This window comes from Macaca fascicularis, chromosome 12, assembly GCF_037993035.2.
Source record: "Macaca fascicularis isolate 582-1 chromosome 12, T2T-MFA8v1.1".
Taxonomy (NCBI): Eukaryota; Metazoa; Chordata; class Mammalia; order Primates; family Cercopithecidae; genus Macaca; species Macaca fascicularis.
The window spans coordinates 118,372,928-118,394,991 of NC_088386.1; the positions used below are offsets into that span (position 1 = coordinate 118,372,928).

The 22,064-nt window shown below is 42.3% G+C and overlaps 1 protein-coding gene and 1 pseudogene across 3 annotated transcripts in view; one reads left to right on the forward strand and one right to left on the reverse strand.

The window, feature by feature from the left end:
• Nucleotides 1-22,064, forward strand: part of SGPP2 (sphingosine-1-phosphate phosphatase 2) — a 145,904-nt gene that overhangs the window by 15,209 nt on the left and 108,631 nt on the right. The gene's annotated exons all lie outside the window — the stretch shown is intronic.
• Nucleotides 12,421-13,957, reverse strand: LOC102135439 (homeobox protein NANOG pseudogene; annotated as a pseudogene).

A 22,064-nucleotide genomic window follows, 5' to 3' on the forward strand; every position in this document is an offset into this window, starting at 1 on the left:
GGCGTGAGCCACTGTGCCTGGCCGTTTTTTGTGTTTTAAAATACTGGTTTTTAACATTTTGTTAAGCTACTTTAAATTGGTTTTGCAAGTAGATCAAATTTGCACATTACGATGACTTTAGTCTCTCTTCCAGTTGTCTTTTTTTCCTCTTCAGTCTACAAACATTCTTCAAGTCATTAATCCCCTTCTTCACCCACCGCAGAACATCAGCTTTCAGCCTAGCAGCCCTGGAATCTGATACTCTCTGCTTCCTTTAACCATAGAACATTTTAAAGGAGCCATCTGAGATCTACACTCCCTTCTACTTTTTCACACGTTTTGTGCCTGCTGCACGGCTCTAGCTGGTATAGTGTGAACTAAAAGAAAATAAAACCAGGACTTGTATTCAGCCTAAGAGATCATTTTTTAGGGTTACTTTGTCCATGTGTAATTTCATTGAGAGTAGCTGTCTAATTTTAAATGAAAAGTTTTAAAATAGTTAATTCTCTTCTGATGTACATAAAAAGTAGATTCCTCTGTATTTCAACTGTATTGCCAATGGTGAGGCCTGGGGCTTTGGCAGGGAGGCTGACTCGTGGTTCAGTGGCTTCTTTCCCTGGACTCAAGGTCAACAATAGCCATTCCTCATGTGGTAGAACCATCACATTTGTTTAATAGTTAGATTTATGTTCTTCTCCCACAAGCAGTTTTCATCATCAGAAAATATTTGTCAAATATCCACTTGTAAAAGGTTTATTCAACTGTGTTCTACAAAGGGAAAAATTTAGTCACAATATCCAAAGGATATTATAAAAGTAATTAAAATTCCGTATACTTCTAGACATGGAAACACATTCATAATCTATTGTTCAACCAGAAAAAGCAGATTAAAAAGTAGAGTTTATAATGTAAAGTTTAAATGTACACATTTTAAAACTGTAGGCATATATTTGAATATATTTTTTCAAAAGGATCTGGAGTGATGAACCAAATGTTTCCAGCGGTGGTTCTTAGGCACAGAGGGTTTAAATGTCGTTTTTATTTTCTTACTTGTAATTTTCTGTATACTCTGCATTGTTTACAATATGAAGGTAGGAATTTTATGTTTAGAAAGAGTTAAATTATTTTCATTTTATAAAAAGATTCTGAGGACATTTTGTACTTTTGAGGAATATTAGTTACTAAGATTATTACCATTGATCCATATGAGAACCTTAAAAAATTAACATTGACATCTTTTGTAATAAAGTGCCAAATATCGACTGTATTGATTATGATCCTTACCTTGAAGAAATATTTATTAAACTATGTGAAGTACTTCAGTAGATTTCTTAAATAAAACAAAACGGTGCCCCTATGTCTCTGCATAAAGACACCACATGGAATTACAGTGTATCTTTTCCTATTCTGTCCAAGCAACCACGTGAAATGCTAAGAACTTAAAATACATAATGTTCTTTTGCACTAATGGAAATTTCTAATTGCACTGAAAGATTTCAGCCTTAAAAAGATCTTTTCTTGGGCAAAAAAATATATTCTTAAAGAAATCAGGAACATCTTAAGAGAAGCAGATGTTGAATGTTGTATCTCCTCTTCCCTTTGGTATATTTTTGGCATGTGTCTTCTGTTGTTTCTTTAAAAGTTGCTTTTGAATATCTCTTTTAATTGCTGTAGGTCCTTGTTTTAGCTATTTACTCACTTGCAGGCAATGTCTTGGGCATGCTTTGTGTTAGATCTTGGTTTCTCTTCATCAGGTGACAGTGGTTGAAGTAAAGGGATTTTTAAAGTAGGATTAAATAACAATACTTAGTACTTATAGCAGACATAAAAATATTATCTGATAGACTTTTTATACTAGTGTGTTTTAAAAGTACCTTTTTGCCGGGCGCGGTGGCTCAAGCCTGTAATCCCAGCACTTTGGGAGGCCGAGACGGGCGGATCACGAGGTCGGGAGATCGAGACCATCCTGTCTAACACGGTGAAACCCCGTCTCTACTAAAAATACAAAAAAAAAACTAGCCGGGCGTAGTGGCGGGCGCCTGTAGTCCCAGCTACTCGGGAGGCTGAGGCAGGAGAATGGCGAGAACTCGGGAGGCGGAGCTTGCAGTGAGCCGAGATCGCGCCACCGCACTCCAGCCTGGGTGACTGAGCAAGACTCCGTCTCAAAAAAAAAAAAAAAAAAAAAAAAAAAAAAAAGTACCTTTTTATCTTCTCCCTTTTTTGGCTTTGTTGGGTGATGTTTTTCATAAGTACAGAAAAACATTGAACAATTTAATTGTGTAATTCATCTTCATGTCCGTGAATGTTAGATACCAGTATCATAAAATTTGATTAATTATGCAAATATCCTTGAACATATAAAATACCCAGTCCCCTAGGTGATTACTAAATGAGTTTCTTTTGGCTCAGAATCTAAAATGTTTTTTAAGAAACCAAAATGTAAGTTTCTTTTTGCAACATGTTTCTGTACTAGTATTTGAACTCTGAAGTATCTAATGGTTTTTGAATCCACTCTAATATAATGGTGTAACATTGGAAAGATCTGTCTCACGGGACCCCTAAATTTACCCTTCCTCAGAGCAGACAGTTTTATAGCCCTCAGTATTAAGATTCAGACCACAAGCTCAGCAGGAGTCAATAGATCAGTCAGAGTGGAGCCTCGCTGAACCAACCTGAAATCAGAACGATGAAATATTGAATCATGACATGATAGTAAGGAATGCCTCCAAAGTAATTGTCACATTTGCTTGTAGTGACCTTTATAAAATACTCACGCTTGAAAATGATATTTTTAATGTTTCCTCCTCTAAAAAAATTGTCACAATCTTAAAATTGGAAACATTGCCAGAGCGGCAATTGTCTGGTGAAGCAAAAGTGCTGCATCATGGAGTGAAACGATTCTTGGCTTTGCCCCATGAATCATATTTTTTTTAATTTCAGCTTTATTTTACTTATTTTTTAAAATTTAATTTAGATTCATGGAGTACATATGCAAATTTGTTATATGGGTATATTGCTTGATGCTGAGGTCTGGGTGTCTAATGGTCCCATCACCCAAGTGGTGACCACAGTACATGATGAGTCATTTTTCAACCCTTGTCCCTCTCCTTCCCTCCCCACTTTGAAATCCCCAGTGTCTATCATTCCCATCCTTGGGTCTATGTGTACCCAATGTTTAGCTCCCACATAGAAGTGAGAACATGCAGTATTAGGTTTCTTTAGCTTGTTTTACTTTCTAAGAAATGGATTTATGAGGGGCTACCATAGAGAAAAGGAATGTTGATAATTTTCTTTCCTGTTGCTCTTCCCTGCCATTTCTTCTCCCTGGTATTTTCTTTGCAGGTCTGTGTTGTTGTTTGTTTTCCACTTGTTTGTTTTTTTCAGCATTGGTTTTGGTGCTGTTGACTTAGGTTGTGTGCTACAGGGATCTTGGCTATAGTGAGCCCTTTATGGCCTCACATGGCCCCTCACAGAGGTCTGTGTGTTCCGTGTCTGTGCTGTATTTTGCAGGGGAGGCAGTGTATAGGCTAAGAGGGTGCTTGGCTTCTTACACATCTAAGACATGTCATGTAACCTCTACTGTAACCTCTACCGCCTTGGTTTCCTTATCTGTGAAATGGGAGGAAATAATCACATATACCTCCTAGAGTTCTGAGATGCAAATAAGATCATCTGCGGAAGTGAACACGTGGTATTTGATGTCAAGTCAGCCTTCAAGTGTTATTTTTACTATCGTCTCTACCATCCCACCATCACCAACGCTGCTGTTGCTGCTACTACTACTAATGCCACTTCTATTATTTTAATCCAACAAGGTCTTTTCCAAGAAGAAATTCCTCTCTTGTTGTAGAGCGTGGGTGATGGGAGACGAGGGACCTTGGGACCATACAGATGGTGCAGATCTACTTTCTTATGCCACTTCATAAGGGTAGACTCTAGGTGGAGCTAATCATGTGCTTTAAATTGTTACCTTGCAGCGTAGGGAAGCATTCAGCCATATTGTTTTCCAGGATTTGCGTGGTAGGAGTTTGGCAGTCCTTCCTTCTGGTGGTCTGTGGCACCCAATCATGTGCCACAAAAATGCTTTTCCAGGTTCTGCTTCTTTTCATCTACACTTATTGAGTTGTGGAAAATTTTAGAGAGTTTCTTATTCTGAAAAAAAAAAAAAAAAGCCATTAATATTCAGCCAGTATCTATCAAGCAGATACAATGTGCCAGACCCTAGATTTGCCTGTGAGCCCTCTGGGGTGGATACACCTGCTGGTCCCTGCTCTTGAAGAGCTCTCAGTGCATTAGTGGAGACAGGTAAACAGGTGAGCAGGACATATGAGGGAAAAGGACAAATTCTTTCTCAAAGTTCATCTGAACAAGATCTCTTTTTCTCAGAGTCCTTGATTCCCCATGAGGAAACACCGAACCAACAATTTTGAGTGCAGTTGCCTCCAAGACTGCTGATAGAAATGTTAAGAGGATTTGAAACTTATCAAGCATAGAACTAGGTACGGCAGAAGATCTCAGGCTTTAGAAAAGAATATATTTCGGCTTTGGGGAAAAAAGTCCTTGGAGACTTTTTTATTAGAGCATATGAAGTATAGATTCATGCACAACACTAGAATATTGTAAGCTAAGAGAATTTTAAGTTGGGAAAATGAATTGTGAGCATGGGTAATAAGATAAAGCTTTGAGCATGCAGGCATCCAGACTCCAATTAGTCCCTGGCCAGACCCCAACCCAGGAGACAGTTAACTGTCCAGGGACCAGGAAGAGAAGATCCTTTAGAGGTCCTTGACTCTGGCCAAAGTTGCGAGAATAAGGCCACCTCTGTGGAGCCCCTATGGGTAACGATCATCCCATGTAAGGTGAAGATAGTAACTAATTGCTGCTGCTGCTGCTGCTGAAACCTGGCCTTGCTGAACTTGGAGCTCCCTGAACCTCAGAGCTGGAGGTCACAAACCAGGACTTGTTGGACCAAACATTGACCACAGACATACTTTGTTCACACGTGGCTTTACTAGTGGAGCCTTTCTAAACTTTCTGCCTTCTGTTCTCTGAGAAAATGGGAGCTGTAGCAGCACTGGCTTGCATTCCTGCATAATCATAAGAGGTTGCTTTCCAGTTCCAGTTGCTTCCTTGCACCATAGCAACTCCCTCAGTCCCCAGGACTCTCTCTTGTCACACACCTGCAGTTGCTTTGCTGACTCATACCACTTGCTTGACCCACATAGGCATTTGAATTCACTACTCCTGACCTAGAAAATTCCAGAAAGAAGGAGAATAGCCAGGGTTCCTGAGGGAGAAGGACTGTGCTACCCTTAGGACTAGGATGCCCCCGTCTAATGCTCCCTGATGTAGGCGGCAGTCCCCAGAGGGGAGGCTCAGAATCACTTTGGAATGATTAGACCATACAGAGCTGTGGTTCCCAATGGGAGGATGTGTGGAAAAGGCTGATGACCAGCAATTAGGTGTGAAGTCTTCTTATTCTGTGCCTGCTCTGTAGACCCAGAAGCCTTAGATGTCCTCTCCTCTGAATCCTCCCAATGCCAGGCTTAGATGGATCTACTGCCTGCCTCATCATCTGGGTAACAACCCAGGAGCTTCCTGCTTGTCCTAGGCTGATGAGAAAGGCTATAGTGAGCTTTGTAGAATGTAAAGGGTTCGGATCATCAGAAGAGTTGGGAGAACATTCCAGAAGGGCAGAACTACAGCGCAAAGAACCACAGGTGGGATTAAATGTGCCATGTGGCAGGAACATTTGGGGACTGACAAGAGCAGAGGAACGAGTGGAAATAAAGTCACGGGTCTACTCAATGTGCCCTTGAATGCTAGGTGAACACTCTGGGGGCTTATAGCCAGAGAAACCAGTCATTGTTAATTTTAAATCGGGGAGTAGCCTGAAGAGTGTTAGTGATGAGGGAGCTGAGTGTGGTATAGGTTGAAATAGTGAGAAATAAGAGGTGGAGGAGGCATTGGAAGGTGGTGACTTCAGTCACCTTGGATTTCTTGGATGCTGGTAATGGCAGGAGAGTGGAGAGACAGGGATGAGTCAGAGACAACAAACACAAAACAAACAAAGAACCCAAGAAAACCTTTTTTTCTTATTGCACAAGCAGTATGTTTTTAATGTAGGAACTATAAATAGTCAGAAGTTTTAAATGTAACCGTCAATCCGAGTACCCAGAACCCGGAGGGTTACTTGTTGCTATCCTGGGGAATAGCTTTCTAGATGATGTTTTCTATGCATAGGTTGTATCCATCTTTAATAAAAATGTGATTTTTCCAGCTTAATTTTCTAATGTATAAGTCCATCTTTAGCCTTGTTCCACATTAATAAACATTCATGTACAAAACTTTAATCATTATTTCATTTGCTATTCATTATTCATCATGATTTATCTCTGCCAGCCAATTAAGATCCTTTCCATTTTTGGCTGATGTAAACACTGGAATAAATGTTTAATGTAGATATCCTTATTCATTTGATTGAGCCATTTTGAACAGATTGACAGGACTCAGAGATGGATGCCTTCTTTGTCCTTCGTATCCAATGATAACTCAACATTTGGAGCCTAAAGGATTTGGGGCATGATCATGGTGATGTTATTGAAATAAATGAGAAAATATGGAAAAAAGAAGGATTAAGTCGTAAAGGAAGTCTGTAAACTCAGTAGTAAAGAAATTTTTGCTGCTATAGGTGTCAGCAATCCCTGTTAATAGTTGCTTGAAATTTTTATTTTTTTCTCATAGAACAAGAGGTTAGAGGCTGGTGGATGCTGACATTTGTTCAGCTGCTCCACAAGATCATCAGAGACTCAAGCTGCCTCTGTCTTTATGCTCCTCCATGTTTGGCCTGTTGGCTTGTTGCCTCATGTGCCAAGATAGCTGCTGTTGCTTCTGACATCAGAGCCATGTTCCAGCTAGGAGCAAGGTGGAGTAGGGATGGCTACCTGTATCCTTTTTATAAAGAAAACAAAAGCACGTCCAGGAGATCTTGCCCCTGACCCATGTACCTCCCTACTTCTCACTGACAGGACTGAGTGTCATGGCCACCCCTAATTGCAAAGGAGGTTGAGAAAGGAGGAAGTTGAATTGCCAGACTGACTCGCGTTATTGGCTGAGGTTTGGCCTGAGTCTGAGTTCTGCTAACAAGCCACAAGAAAGTGGGTAGTGTCCGGTAAGCAATTCAGTGTCTGTGTGCTATGCTTTGAGAAAGTGAGTTACTGGGCATTCAGGAGGTTTTGTTGTAGGCAGTAAAGAACCCCTGATATCTGGGCCAAGGATCCATGATAAAAGAGAAGATTAGAGTGACGGTTGCAGAACCATAGAGAGAACAGAGGTTGATTAATCAGATGCACAAAAGTTAACAGATTATTCCATTTGAAGGAGAAAACCCTGTGAGAAGTGAGAAGAACTATGCTTTACTACATTAAACATAGATGGTTTCATTTAATTCATGTAATTTTCCTAAATGAGAACCTAGTCATTCTACACATATTTATTGAATGTTTACTATGTGCCAGCCACTGAGTTAGGCACTGGGAATACAGTGGTGAGTAAAACAGGCAAAGTCTCTTCAATGCTGAGCTCACAGGTTACTGAAGGAGGTAAAAAAAATAACCAGAGGGGCACATAACAAATAATGTCAGTAGAAATAAGCACAGCAAGAAAACTTATAGTTAAACATGGGGATAGAGAGAGCAAGCGATGTGTATTTCTGACACCACGAAGCAATTTCCGCTGTCACCATTTTATTGCCAAGGACACTGAGGCAGGCCAACCAGAATCCCAGGTGACCGGGTGGTATTCGGCAGAACCTTGCTTATGATCTAGGTTGGACTCTGAAGCACATGCTTGGGAAGACATCATGCAGCTGGGAACTGGGGAAACATTTAGTGTCTGCATCTAAGTGGAGAGCTGGAGTCTCTCATGGAACTCGGTGAGAAGAATTCAAGCTTTATGTGCCATAAAGCTCTTTGGAGTTTTATCTTTGCTCTATGTCAGGAACACTCAATGCATGATTTTTACCATGGCTTCTTGGTCTCTGCTGGCGAAGTGTTGTTGTTCAGACAAAAGGACTGTACCCCACCATGCCATGAGCCATGTGGGACATACCAGCACCTGCTTTGTGTGCAAGCTGGAGGGATGGTTGAAAAGAGCACAGGCTCTGGAGTCTGACTGATTGGGTTTGCACACTTACTCTCCCACTCGTTGGTGCATAAACATGGGCAAGGTAACCTCTATGGGACTGAGTTTCCCCACCTGCAATGTTTCTACTGTGTTGTAGTAAAGAGCATGTGAGATAAGGCAGATAATGGGAGCACAGGAAATGCTTAATAAACACTGTGTTGTTTTTGTTGGTAGCGTTTAGAAACTCTTTGCATTATTTTCTGTTATGCTCGCATTGCAGAGCTAGCCTCAGAAAGACACGTTTTTCCACGCAGAAATCTCACATTCACAAGTTTATAAATTGTGAACAGCCTGGCGACATGATAAGGCACCGTGTTCCCCCGATGGCATATTTCTGAAGCACAGCATGCTCGAAATTTTATCTTCCCATTTTACATGCTTTTGCAGACAGCACAATATGAAACCGGTCAGGCTCCTAATTATGACAGCAGTGCAGAGCCAGAATCCAATCATCCAGTTGACAAAGGACTTGGTACAGAGAACGGTGACCAGCTGTTCCCCATCTCCAGTGAGCAGTGAGTAAGAGGAAATGGGTTTAAGCTGCATGAAGGATTTGGGTTATTTATGGCAGAATTTCCTGACCGTGAAGGTTGCTCAACATTAGGACTGGATTACAGAGAGAGGTTGTAGAATTCCCGTCTGTGGAGATTCTGAAAACATGTTCTTGTTTGCGAGGTTACTACAGATCCCACTGTGCGTTCTGTCTTGTCTCTCTCCCTTTCTACCCATCTGGTCCTTGTAACCAAATGAATCTTCTCTAAGACATTGGGGGCGAGGCTGCTATGTGGAGAAGGGAAAAGGGATCACAGTGAACTGGTCAGAACATCATCCACTTTTTGACATTTTGATTGCAGGCTTCGGCATTTTGGGTGAGGACACACAAACACAAATTCATTTAGTTAACCTAGGACTGAAAAGACCACCTGGGCCAGGTGAAAAACAAAAATGGTCAGGTTTACAAGTTTGATGAACTTGGAGAACACGTGCCCCATCCTAAGGACACAGGCTTTACTCTGGTCAGCCAATTCTTTTTCTTTTTTTTTTTTTTTTGAGATGAAGTCTTGCTCTGTCACCCAAGCTGGAGTGCAGTGGTGCAATCTCAACTCACTGCAACCTCCGCCTCCTGAGTTTAAGTGATTCTCCTGCCTCAACCTCCGAAGTAGTTGGGACTATAGGCACCCGCCACCATGCCCAGCTAATTTTTTGTATTTTTGGTAGAGACGGGGTTTCACCGTGTTAGCCAATTCTTATCACAAGGCCTGTGGGAATGCACACTGTTGCCAAGCTGATTTTCAAGAGCGGTATGAAATCTGGGGAGTTTTAAAATTCTGGCAACTAACGTTTTAAGAGCCAGTTATGTACGTACCAAGGCGAACACAGATCTGTGGGTCATAATTCCATGTGCACGGCGCTTGTTTGTGACCTCTGATCTGTGAGGTCACCTTGGTCTGTTGGCCCTTCTAGCAAGTAGGGGAATGAGCATCTCTCCAAGTTCAGACACGGGTTTGAGGTGGCAGAATTTGTCTTTTAAAATGGAAAACCTATATATTTACATTTATGAGCTGAACCATAAGAAATTGACATTTTTATGTATCGACAATAATCAAATATTGTCAATTTCATGTGCTTCAATCTAAAAGGAATCATCCACTTAAGCGAAACTAGAATCTGAAATACAGACTGTGTTCTGTCCTGCAGCATCAAACATTTCTGCCTCCTCTGAGACGAAGAAAGCACTCACTCACTGTTCTGGCACCCCACGTTATTTACTAGCAGACCGTGCCTGGCAGATGGAGGTGACATCAGCCATTGCCTGAGTAACATCCATCTTCTCATTTGCACCAAGCAGCTTAAAGAGTCTGCCCTTCCAGGGACTAATGGCTTTAACATTGTTGAAGTTCCTTTTAGCAGCAGCATAGCCATTTGTGGAAATTTTTCAGATAATCATCTTTCTCTTCTTTTGTCTTTCCATCAATTAGTTATAGGCTATCATTTTCTACAGATATCATTAGTTTCTATCGATATCATTGCAGAAATCAACTGGACATAGCTGAGGGTGAAACAGTTGTTATCCTGAGGCAGGTAGACACACTCCACCTCCAAAAGCAGTAAGATCAGTTTCTTCCCGGATCCGCAACTGCAGTGATTCAGGTGTGAATCGGATTGCTTACTGATGGTGCATTCTCTTGAACAAAAAAGTGCATTGAGGGAGACACAGCTGGCAGACGACCTAATGGGAACCTGGAGGGGAGGTTCCACCTCAGATGCCACATCTTCCCTGCTACTCCCAGACCAAATCCTGAGGTTTGAAAAGGGGGTTGGTACCAAGCCTTTGTCACGTTTGAGAGAAGGACAGGAAGAGAGCCTCACTTTTCTCACTGGCTTTCCCATGCATCCTAGAACTCAAACTCCAATGAAAGCATTTCTTTAGTTCCAAGAGCTCTCTGGATGAATAGGGTAATGGGTTTCTTTTTATTTTCTTCTTTTTTAACTATTTAATGTTGACTTCATATTGGTTTATAAACTGCAACCTCTTTGTGAATTTCCTTCATAATATAGAAAATTTATTTTGACCAAATAGATAATGCATTTTTATTGTCTTAATTAACTGGAATTCCAACATTCCCTTCCCCCATTTCTTTGCTTTTAATGAAAAGTAGCAAATGAATAAAAACCATACAAAAAGAGAGGAAAAAAAACTATAATCAGAGACTTAACCAAACAAAACTCCCCACTAAAACCAAACTTTGCAGAAACCATTTTCAAAGTTCCTATGAAATCAATCATCTGGAGATATATTTTGAAGGGAAAAAAAGTGCTCTGTAAAATGATTAGCTTAGTTTCTTCATGTGACCTAAAAAAGGGCAGGTGGATATAATCTACTTCTCACCCCACTGATGGCGAATACTTTGAAAGTCATATTAATCATTTAGAAAGTATGTGACCACACATGAGACGCTCCAGCTGCCTCTTTGTCTGGTCTCATAAGTGTGTACAGAATTATTTTTATGTGCTCAAAGCACCTAAACGCTACACACTCTGTGTGGCTGACTGAGAAACTGCAGAGATGTCTGAAGGACTGATGTGCTGAGCCCTGGGCTGTGTTGTGAGGCACAGCCATCTCCAGCTAACCTTCCTTGTATCCGACGCTTGCTAGACTTTCCCACTGACCACAGGCTCCCCACAGCTTTGTGCCTCGGTTTGTAGATTGATGGCAATGCAAGGGGACTAAAAGTAAAGAAAGATAAATGTCAAACTCTTTTTTTTTTTTTTTTTTTTTGAGACGGAGTCTCGCTCTGCCACCCAGGCTGGAGTGCAGTGGCCGGATCTCAGCTCACTGCAAGCTCCGCCCCCCGGGTTCCCGCCATTCTCCTGCCTCAGCCTCCCCAGTAGCTGGGACTACAGGCGCCCACCACCTCGCCCAGCTAGTTTTTTTGTATTTTTAGTAGAGACGGGGTTTCACCATGTTAGCCAGGATGGTCTCGATCTCCCGACCTCGTGATCCGCCCGTCTCGGCCTCCCAAAGTGCTGGGATTACAGGCTTGAGCCACCGCGCCCGGCCAAATGTCAAACTCTTAATCAAAGGAAGGAAGAGAAGAGAAAAGAGCTATAAATGTAAAAATATTTTTTCATGTTTACTGAGCCTGGTAGCAGAGATACATGGAAACTCATTGCCTAGCAGTTGTTTAATGCTCATGGGTGGAGTCATCATCATTATTATTATCATCAAGAACTTTTATTTACTCAGCACTTTCTGTATGTCAGGCACTGTCTAAATGCTTCTCATGCATCGATGCATTTAATTTTCACAGCTCTGTAAAATAAGTACAGTTGACCCTTGAGCGACATGGATCTGAACTGTGTGGGATCACTAATAACAGATTTTCTCTTTTTTTCACATAAATTTGTACTTTCATTTCTTATTCTTGAGGTTAGATTCTAAACCCTAAAGATATCCAAACTTGTATTAGATCTACTTATCTATAGCCAGAGACAGCTTCTATCATGTTGTCCTTAGCAGCCAAGGTTATTAAAATGTCTTTCCTCCAGGAAGATCCAATAGGAAAAAAGAAAGAAACCTCTCTGATTAGGCTCCAGCCATACCCCACCCTCCATCAAATTGACTGGATAGGCATAATGGAAACCAGAACATGTGGTTTCCAAAAAAGAAAAATCCTATGAGGGAGGGGAGGAAGGGAGAGGAAGGATTCAGTCAGTGCCCAGAGTCAAATTGAGTAATATCAATTTCGCTCACCTTCACACATCTTCAGGTTGCATGTTCGTGGAGTCGTTTAGGAATAAATCCATGGTTTATAGAGTACTAAAATACCTAGTTGTCTGCTTTATTACATTATGGCTTTCCCAAGCAGTTTCCGAGGCAAACTGGCAGGAGAATTCGACTGGAACTGCATGCAGGACTGCAGAGATTCCTCTCCACAGTTATAGAAGGGACTGTTGCAAGCCTGATTGTTCTAGAACTGGGTGCACCAGGTCTGAGTGTTCCAGGAGTCGTTGCCCCAGGACTGGATGTTCAGGCTCTGATTGCTCCAGCTTGAATTGCTCCAGATCTGGTTGTTCCAGACTGGAAGATTCCCAGTCGTGTTCACCAGGCATTCCCGGTGGTAGGAAGAGTAGAGGCTGGGGTAGGTAGGTGCTGAGGCCTGAGTCACACACACCATTGCTATTCTGTGGCCAGTTGTTTTTCTGCCACCTCTTAGATTTCATTCTCTGGTTCTGAAACCAGGTCTTCACCTGTTTATAGCTCAGGTTCAGGATGTTGGAAAGTTCTTGCATCTGCTGAAGGCTGAGGTATTTCTGTCTCTGAAATTTATCAATGGGTACAAAACCAGCTGGGTGGAAGAGAACAAAGTTCTGGTCTTCTGTTTCTTGACTGGGACCTTGTCTTCCTTTTTTGGGGCACTATTCTCTGCAGCAGTAGGTTGTTTGCCTTTGAGACTGGTGGGAGAATCAGGGCTCTCCTGAATAAGCAGATCCATGGAGGAAGGAAGAGGAGAGACGGTCTCCGTGTGAGGCATCTCAGCGGGAGACATTTGCAAGGATGGATAGTTTTCTTCAGGCCCACAAATCACAGGCATAAGTGAAGATTCTTTACAATCAGATGCTTCGAAGCAAGGCAGGCTTTGGGGACAAGCTGGATCCATACTCATGTTATTACTGGGGAAGAGAAGGAAAAAATTTAAGAGCTGGACTGGAAAAAATGGCTAAGGCAGCATTAAGACATTTTTCTGGAAGGTCTTAGAGAAATATGACCTCCAGAAGTGAAAGTATCAAGAAGTTGGGATGAAGTAAATCAACTCCACAACAACAGGAGGCAACCAGCTCAGTCTAGCAAAATGTCAATAACAGATTTTCTCCACCTCTGCCACCCCTGAGACAGCAAAACCAGCCCCTCCTCTTCCTCCTTCTCCTCAGCCTACTCAACATGAAGACAAGCAAAAAACTGTGATGATCTACTTTCACCTAATCAATATTAAATATATTTTCCTCATGATTTTCTTAATAACATTTTCTTTTCTCTAGCTTACTTTATTATAAGAAGATAGTATATAATGCATAGAACATATAAAATATGTGTTGATTGACTATTTATGTTGTAAGTAATGCTTCCAGTTAACAGTGGGCTATTAGTAGTAAAGCTTTTAGGGAGCCAAAAGTTATATGCAGAGTTTTGACTGCATAGGGGTCAGCACCCCTAACCCGTGCATTGTTCAGGGGTCAACTGTATTTTATATTCTATAGTTGAGGAAATTGAGGCACAGCGAGATTAACTTACTTGTCCCGGGCCACACAGCTAGTGAATGGTAAAGCAAGGATTGAAACCCAGGTTCTTTTATTTATTTATTTATTTATTTATTTATTTATTTATTTATTTTTGAGATGGAGTCTCCCTCTGGCCCCCAGGCTGGAGTGCAGTGGCCGAAATCTCAGCTCACTGCAAGCTCCGCCTCCCGGAAACCCAAGTTCTTAACCATGGTGCTGACCTGCCTCTTTTGATAAGTGTGCTAGAGAACATTTCGTTTATTTCCGAAAGCGTAGATGCATTTTGTAATCTTTTTCTTTTGTTAACAATTACCATTTAATTTTCCTCTCTAGCAAGGAGGTCCTTTGGAATCCTTCAAAAATTGAAGCATGTTTACTTCATGATTTTTTTTGCCAATACAAATCAGAAAATTTTCTCTCTAACCTGCCAGCATCTGAAGATAAAGAGAGGAGAACCTAGTGGTTTTTATCTTTCTCAAAAAGATAACGGAAAATATGACTCAGGGGGGCTCTTGAGAGATGCTGTTCCCATTGCTGATGTTCAGTGTTTTATATCTTCTGTCTGGATTTGACTTTGGAGAAAAGCATCCAAAGTAAAATGTGCTTACAACTCTGCCAAGGTGAAAACCTCAATACCATAATAGGAGAGCTTGGGTGAAGAAGGAGTAAGTTCAGGAATAACTTGACTCTATCTTGTGATAAATTCTGAAGTGATCTGTTATGAAAGTCCCTTTCAGACTTATGGGTCAAAATCGATTTTCCTTAGTGTGAACCACAGGGATTTCACAGATACAGTGTAATGGGGGACCAGGAACACACATAGACTCGTGCCTGGATAGCTGAGCTTCTTAGACTTGACAAGCAGCCTTCTGCTTGACTAGCTGAAAACTCAGGCACGTGTGAGTCTCTTTCCCTCCTCTGAAAATGAGGCAATTGGACCAAACAGTGGAGCTGTTAAAAAACAGGCCAATTTGGACCTCACTCCAGCTCTAGTAAATCAGGCTCTAGGAGTGGAGTCCAGGTATGTGTATTTTCCTTGGGTGTCATGAAGAACCCGTAGATGGCTACTTTCTAACCAGAGTGTGTGCTAATGGCAGGCTCCGCTTTTATTTCTCTGTCTCTTCAGACAACAAGCATTTGTTGAACGCTTACTGCGCAGTGGGCAGAAGAACAGCCATTGTGCTGATGACAGGAATTCTGCAGGAACAAGGTCCTCAGGGTCCTTGCCTTCAAGAAGCTTGAAGTCTAGATTAGATGAAAGATACTAACAGGTACAAGAGTAAGAGAATTAGGCTGGGCATGGTGGCCTACACCTGTAATCCCAGCTACTCGGCAGGTGGAAGTGGGAGGATTGCTTGACCCCAAGAGTTCAAGACCAGCCTGGACAACATAGTGAGACCCCCACCACTCCCATCTCTTAAAAAAACAGTGTAAGAGAATTTCAGATGGGCTACAAGTTGTGAAGAAGATAGAACAGGGTCATGACGTGGAGTCAGGGAGGTAAGGACCAGAGAGGGCATCTCTGAACGGAGACATGTGGGGGAGATAGGATCTCAGAGATGTGAAGGAGTCAACCAGGAGGAGAGCATGCTTAGGACAAAGCTTGGGAGGCTGGAATGTGCAAGATATGCTCGAGTAAGAGGCAGTAAGCAAAGGCCAGAGTGGCTGGAACATAAAAAAGGAGAAGCAGGCAGGCAGGAGAGAGGAGCAGAGGTCAGATCTCAGTCCTTGACCATGGCTGTGCATTGGGACTTTATTCTGAGCATGATTGGGAGCCATTGGAGGATGGAGATTGTTTTCAGAAATGAATTGGTTCTTGATTTTCATTTGAATAAGACCATTTGGGCTGCTCTGTACGATACCTGACAAGGTGGTTATAAAATTATTACTTGATATTTGACTAATTAGGCTTTATTTTCTTAACTTGGGATATAACTTATATACTATGAAGTTTACTCTTTTAAAATATACAGCTCGGCTAGGCGCAGTTGTTCATGCCTGTAATCCTAACGCTTTGGAAGCCCAGGAGTTTGATGCTTCAGTGAGCTATGATTGAACCCCTGTGCTCCAGTCTGGGCAACAGAGCGAGACCCTGTTTCTACAAAAGTTTTTAAAAATTAAAAAATATTCCCTGGGCGTGGTGACATGTGTCTATAGTCCTAGCAACTTGGGAGGCTAAGGTGGGAGGATTGCTTGAGCCCAGGAGTTTGAGGCTGTGGTGAGCTATGACTGTGCCACTACACTCCAGTCTGGGCAATAGAGCAAGACCCTGTCTCTAAAATAAATGCATACATACATACATACATACATACATACATAAATAAAGGTACACAACTCAGAGATTTTTAGTACATTCACAAAGCTGTGCAACTATCACTATTATCTGCTTTCAGAATTTAATAATAAATTGCTTTAATTTGCAAAAAATGTGATGGTATAGGAAATCATAGTACTGATCCTAGAGTAAGTAAAAGAAAGCTTGACTGGGATGATGAAGAAAACACTCAGACTCTCCCATTCTACACATCTAATGGAAATTTTGTGTGATGATGGATATGTTCTGTATTGCACTGTCCATATTGGGAGCCACCAGCCTCACGTAGCTATTGAGCACTTGAAATGCAACTGGTACTATTGAGGGACTGGATCTTTTATTGCACTAAATTTAAACAGCCACAGATGGATGCCATATTGAATAGCACAGCTTTATGGCAACTTACAAATTCATAGTCTTATCTGAGGTCGTTTTCCCCAACTCTCCTACCTCCCCAGTGTCTAAAATCATTGAAATGTTGAAGCATATTTATGGTATTTATACCTAATCCTCAGTACAAAGAAAAAGCTGGAGCGTTCCCACAAGGAATCTAGATGACAAGAGGCACAAAGGATGGATGGTGGCTGGGCACGGTGGCTCACGTCTATAATCCCAGCACTTTGGGAGGCCAAGGCGGGCGGATCACAAGGTCAGGAGATTGAGACCATCCTGGCGAACATCGTGAAACCCCGTCTCTACTAAAAATACAAAAAAATTAGCCGGGCATGGTGGCAGGCACCTGTAGTCCCAGCTGCTCAGGAGGCTGAGGCAGGAGAATGGCGTGAGCCCGGGAGACGGAGGTTGCAGTGCACCGAGATCACACCACTGCACTCCAGCCTGGGCGACAGAGTGAGACTCTGTCTCAAAAAAAATAATAATAATAAAAATAAAAATAAAGGATGGATGGCAGATTCTGAGCATCTTCTGGGGTAGAATAGGATCTGAGTGGGAGTTAACCCAGTTGTCAACACGTGGGTGACATCCATATGCTCATGGAAGGCAAAGGCTAGTGGTGACCTCAGCCCCAGCTTCACAACTCACAACAAATAAAAATAATTCCCAAAGCAGAATATTTTAAGAGGGCAATAAAGTAAGGTTATCTCTCCTTCTGCACTTATGGGTTACATGTGACAACAGTAACAAAATCACCCTTTCTAGGATTATGTCCCTGAACTATTTGTTAAGAAGCGTCAAAGCGCCATGAAAGACTCTAAACTCTCATGGTTAAACTCATTAAGCCCTACCCTCCCAAAGTTCCATTTAAGCTGTTTCCGTTATTTAAAAAAAAGAAAACAAAATCTCCAGAGCCTTGCATTTTTGTCTAGAGGATTTGCTTTTCCATCCTTCATAAGGAGAAAAGTAGGCCAGGAGGAGCCTTAAACTTTATTAACGTTGTAAAATATTCAGTGGTTTTTTATTGTTCATTTCCTGTTTTATTATTTTTTTAACTACCATGTTTTGCAAATATGAGGCATACATGAAAGTAAACAAATTTAAGATGTTTCTTGTCTTAAAACTTCCTATATTGTTTTGGAGCCAAAATAAATTCTTTGTATTTATTGTGTATGATGTTATGAAAAGATGAGATGGCCTTTAATGCATAAGGCCTATGCATTAATATTTGCCTATAAAATATAGCATGTTCCAGAGAAGACGAGAAATACTCCCTTATTACCTGACAGATGTAGAAGGAAAAAATCAATCACGCGACCTCTAAAGCTGCAAGCTTTTAAGGTAAACACACAAATGTAGATTGAGATTCCATAAATATTTAAAAGTTATTTGTTAAACTAACAAACCATTAAATATAATGTTTTGGCCTCCTGTCTTCCCGTCTGTGTCTTCATGTGGCCTGAAAAGTTAGATTCAGATTTAGAATTCTTGGCCTAGAGATTTTAAACATTAAAAAGAAATAAATAAATAGCAAAGTGAGGGAGGCAGCCTGTCTACTGTCTAGGACTACAGAAGGACTCTGTCTGGGTCTGTGTTCCCGCATGAACAGCCATCCTCGGCCAGGCCTCCAGTCTAGGGTAGTGCACATCTGTGCCGTCCTCCACCCCAGGGAGGGTAGACCTGGGGCGGAGACCTGTGCAGGCCTGGGATGCACGTTCAGGCGTTTGGGTAGGAAATGCTGAGATTGCCAATGAATGGTCTAGAGAATTGAAAGTCTTTTCTTGCTTCATAGGAAAGGACATGGCTGGAGGAGGGTCAGAGCAGGGGGCCTAAATCAGAAAGTCCAGGATACAAACCCTAGTTACCTGGTTCTAGGAGCCAGTGACCATTGAGTGCCTCTTTGTGTCTTTTGTTTTGTTTTTGTTTGCAGCGGGGTCTTGCTGTGTGACTCAGCCTGGAGTGCAGTGGAGAGATCATGGCTCACTACAGCCTCAACCTCCCACTTAAGTGATCCTCCCACCTTAGCCTCCCAATTAGCTGGAACTACAGGCAAGTGACACCATACCCGCCTTTTTTTTTTTTTTTTTTTTTTTTTTTTTTTGGAGAGATGGGGAGTCACTGTGTTGACCGGGCTGGTCTCAAACTTCTGGGCTCAAGCGATTGTGCTGCCGCATCCTCCCAAAGTGCTGGGATTACAGGTGTGAGCCACCGTGCCTGGCCCAGTGCCTCTGTTGAAAGAAACTCTGCTCCCTAACATTCCCCTGATAAAATTTCACCCATCCGGGACAGCAGAGCAGTCACTTATTAGAGGGCTAAAATGTCCTATATTGTTTTAGAGAAAAAATAAGTTATTGATATTTATTATGTATGAAGTTATGAAAAGATGAGACGGCCTTTAATGCATCCTTAAGATCTGGCTCTACAGTTGGTCTCTTTTACAGTCACAAGTTTTCAGTTTGCTATTTCTAGGGCTTCTGAGTGCTTTTAAATTTTTTCAAGCTTTATTGAAATACAGTTCACATACCATACAATTTACCTATGTTTTTAGTATATTCGCAATTTAGTATATTGTGACCTTCACCACAATCAAGTTTAGAACATTTTCATCACCCCAAAAAGAAACCCATTCTCATTAGCAAGCATTCCTGTTTTCCTCACCTCACCCCCAGCCCAGGGCAAGCACTAATCGACTGTGTCTCTCTAGTTTGCCTCTTCCTCACTGAGGGTTTTCGTACTTTTAAAGTGGTTTCCCTATACATGAGTACACATTAAGTAGGCCCAGATAGAATAGCAAAATCTCAATGCATCCAGATATTTTGTTTTCTCTATAGCTGTAGGTTAGTGCTTCTCAAACTTTAATGTGCGAGAGAATCATTCTGTGAATCTGGTTAAAATTCCCACTGATTCTGCCGGTCTGGGGTAGGGCCTGAAATTCTGAATTCCTCTCAAGGAGTCCCCGTGCTGCTTGTCTAGAAGACATACTTTTTCTTTCTTTCTTTTTTTTTTTTTTTTTTTTTTTTTGAGACAGGGTCTCACTCTGACTCCCAGGCTGGAGTGCAGTGACATAATCTTGGCTCACTGCAGCCTCTGCATCCCAGGCTCAAGTGATTCTCCCACCCCAACCTCCCAAGCAGCTACTACTACAGGCACATGCCACCACACCTGACTCATTTTTGTATTTTTTGTAGGGACAACAGGGTTTTACCATGTTGGCCAGGCTGGTCTCAAACTCCTGAGCTCAAATGATCTGCCTGCCTCGGCCTCCCAAAGTGCTGAGGTTATAAGCATGAGCCACCACACCCATCATGGAAGCCACATTTTAAAGAGCAAGGACACATGGTGCTGAAGTCATTGTTTTAACCAAAGCAGCCTCCATTTCAGACAATGAACTGGTTTAGTATGGCAGGGTCCCATTATAGCATAGAAAGCATGGGGGAGTGGTGTGCCTGCATGCATGTGTGTGTGCACGTATGGGCGTGTGTGTGTGTGTCTGAGAGAGAGACAGAGAGAGAGAGAGAGAGACAGAGACGGGCAGTGGGCGGAGGCTCCGTGAACATGGACCTCTGTCTGCCATTCTGAAATGAGGGCTGTGAGGACTTTGTACATTTATTTTTCTCCCTTCTGGCCTTCAACTCCATGCTCTTCCTGATTCACCGTCCTCCTTATAAAGCTGAGATACTGCAGGTTGTTCAACTTTGGTTCCCTTCTTTGTCAAGGATGCAAAACCATGTTCCTCTGACCATCGCTGATGCATCAGGGTCATTGGTTCTGGTCACACAGCACTTTCTGGAAACTGTGTTCTTGTGAAAAGCAGTGAGAACCACATTTCCCACACTTTGGTATTTTTGACAAGCTCTGTCTCCTTGGGCATAGGAACCAGAGTCCCTGTTTACAGAGCAGGAATCCGAAGCGCGACCCTTGGTGATGGGGCTCAGTCAAAACCCAGGGCCTCCAGGTTTGCTCGGGGTGGGCATTGCACAACCTGTGGCATTCAGTTGCCATCCACAGAAGGACTCACTTTCTCTAGGTTCTATCACATTGCTTTTGTTCCTGTGGTTTCTTGCTAACTAACTGTATCATCACATCCCACATGGCAGCGCTAAGGCCAAACACAGAAACCAAGCTTTATTCATCTTCCAGGATGACCCATGAGACTCCCTGAGTGCCCAGCTGTTATATTAGATGTGAGGTGGGAGTACGGGGAGGCTCCAGTGAGGCTGCTGGGCTGTGGATGGCAGAGGCTGCGTTGTGTATAAAACCCCTGAGAACACGACATAAGCGGTTGAACTTTGTGACAACATGTCTGTGACTGCCTTTTTTTTTTTTTTTTTTTTTTTGAGATGGAGTCTCACTCTGTTGCCCAGACTGGAGTGCAGTGGCGTGATCTCGGCTCACTGCAACCTCTGCCTCCCAGATTCAAGCGATTCTTCTGTCTCAGCCTCCCAAGTAGCTGGGATTACAGGTACCCACCACCACACCCAGCTAATTTTTTTTGTTTTTTTTTTTTAGTAGAGACGGGGTTTTACCATGTTGGCCAGGCTGATCTTGAACTCCTGACCTCAGGTTATCCACCTGCCTTGGCCTCCCAAAGTACTGGGATTACAGGCGTGAGCCACTGCACCTGGCCAACTTTTTCTTAAGGCACATTTGAATCTGAAAACAATGCAAAATTACTTAGAAAAGACAAGAATATGAATCCAGTGGTGACGTTTACAGCAGCACATTTCTGATCATGGCACCTCTTGGCTCCAGCACTTACAAAGGCTCCCTATTACCCAAGTGGTAAACCCAGTCTCCTTATTACGACCTCCAGGGCTCTCCTCCCTGGCTTTGGCCTCCACTTCTAGCTCTGCTGCCTACAACTCCCTTTATAAATCCCTCACACCCCAGCTACTCTGTTGTAGACCATGTACTGTTTCAGGAACACAGTGCCTCGCAGCTTCCATGCCTCTCCTCTTGCTTTTCCTTTCTGCCGGAATGTCCTTCTTTCCCTTCTCTGTTAAAATTTCAGTCTTCCTTCCAGGGTGAATTCCTTTCCTCTCCCTTCATGATGCCTTTAAAAAAAACTCTTTAAATTAGTTAATTAATTTAGAGATGGGATCTCACTGTTTGCCCAGGCTGGAGTGCAGTGGCATGGTAACAGCTCACTGCAGCATTGAACCCCCGGGCTCAAGCACTTCTCCCGCCTTCCAAAGTGCTAGGATTATAGGCATGAGCCACCACATTTGGCTGTTTTTGGAATCTTTTTACCATCTTTCTCTCCTCTGTGTTCTACTCCAACTGGACTTTCTTTTGACATTGTCTTGTGATTTACATTGTTAATAGAAATAATGCAAATACAATGGCCATTTATTGAACACATGCTGTGTGCCTGATGGGGTAGCATGTGATTTACATAAGCAACTCCATTTCC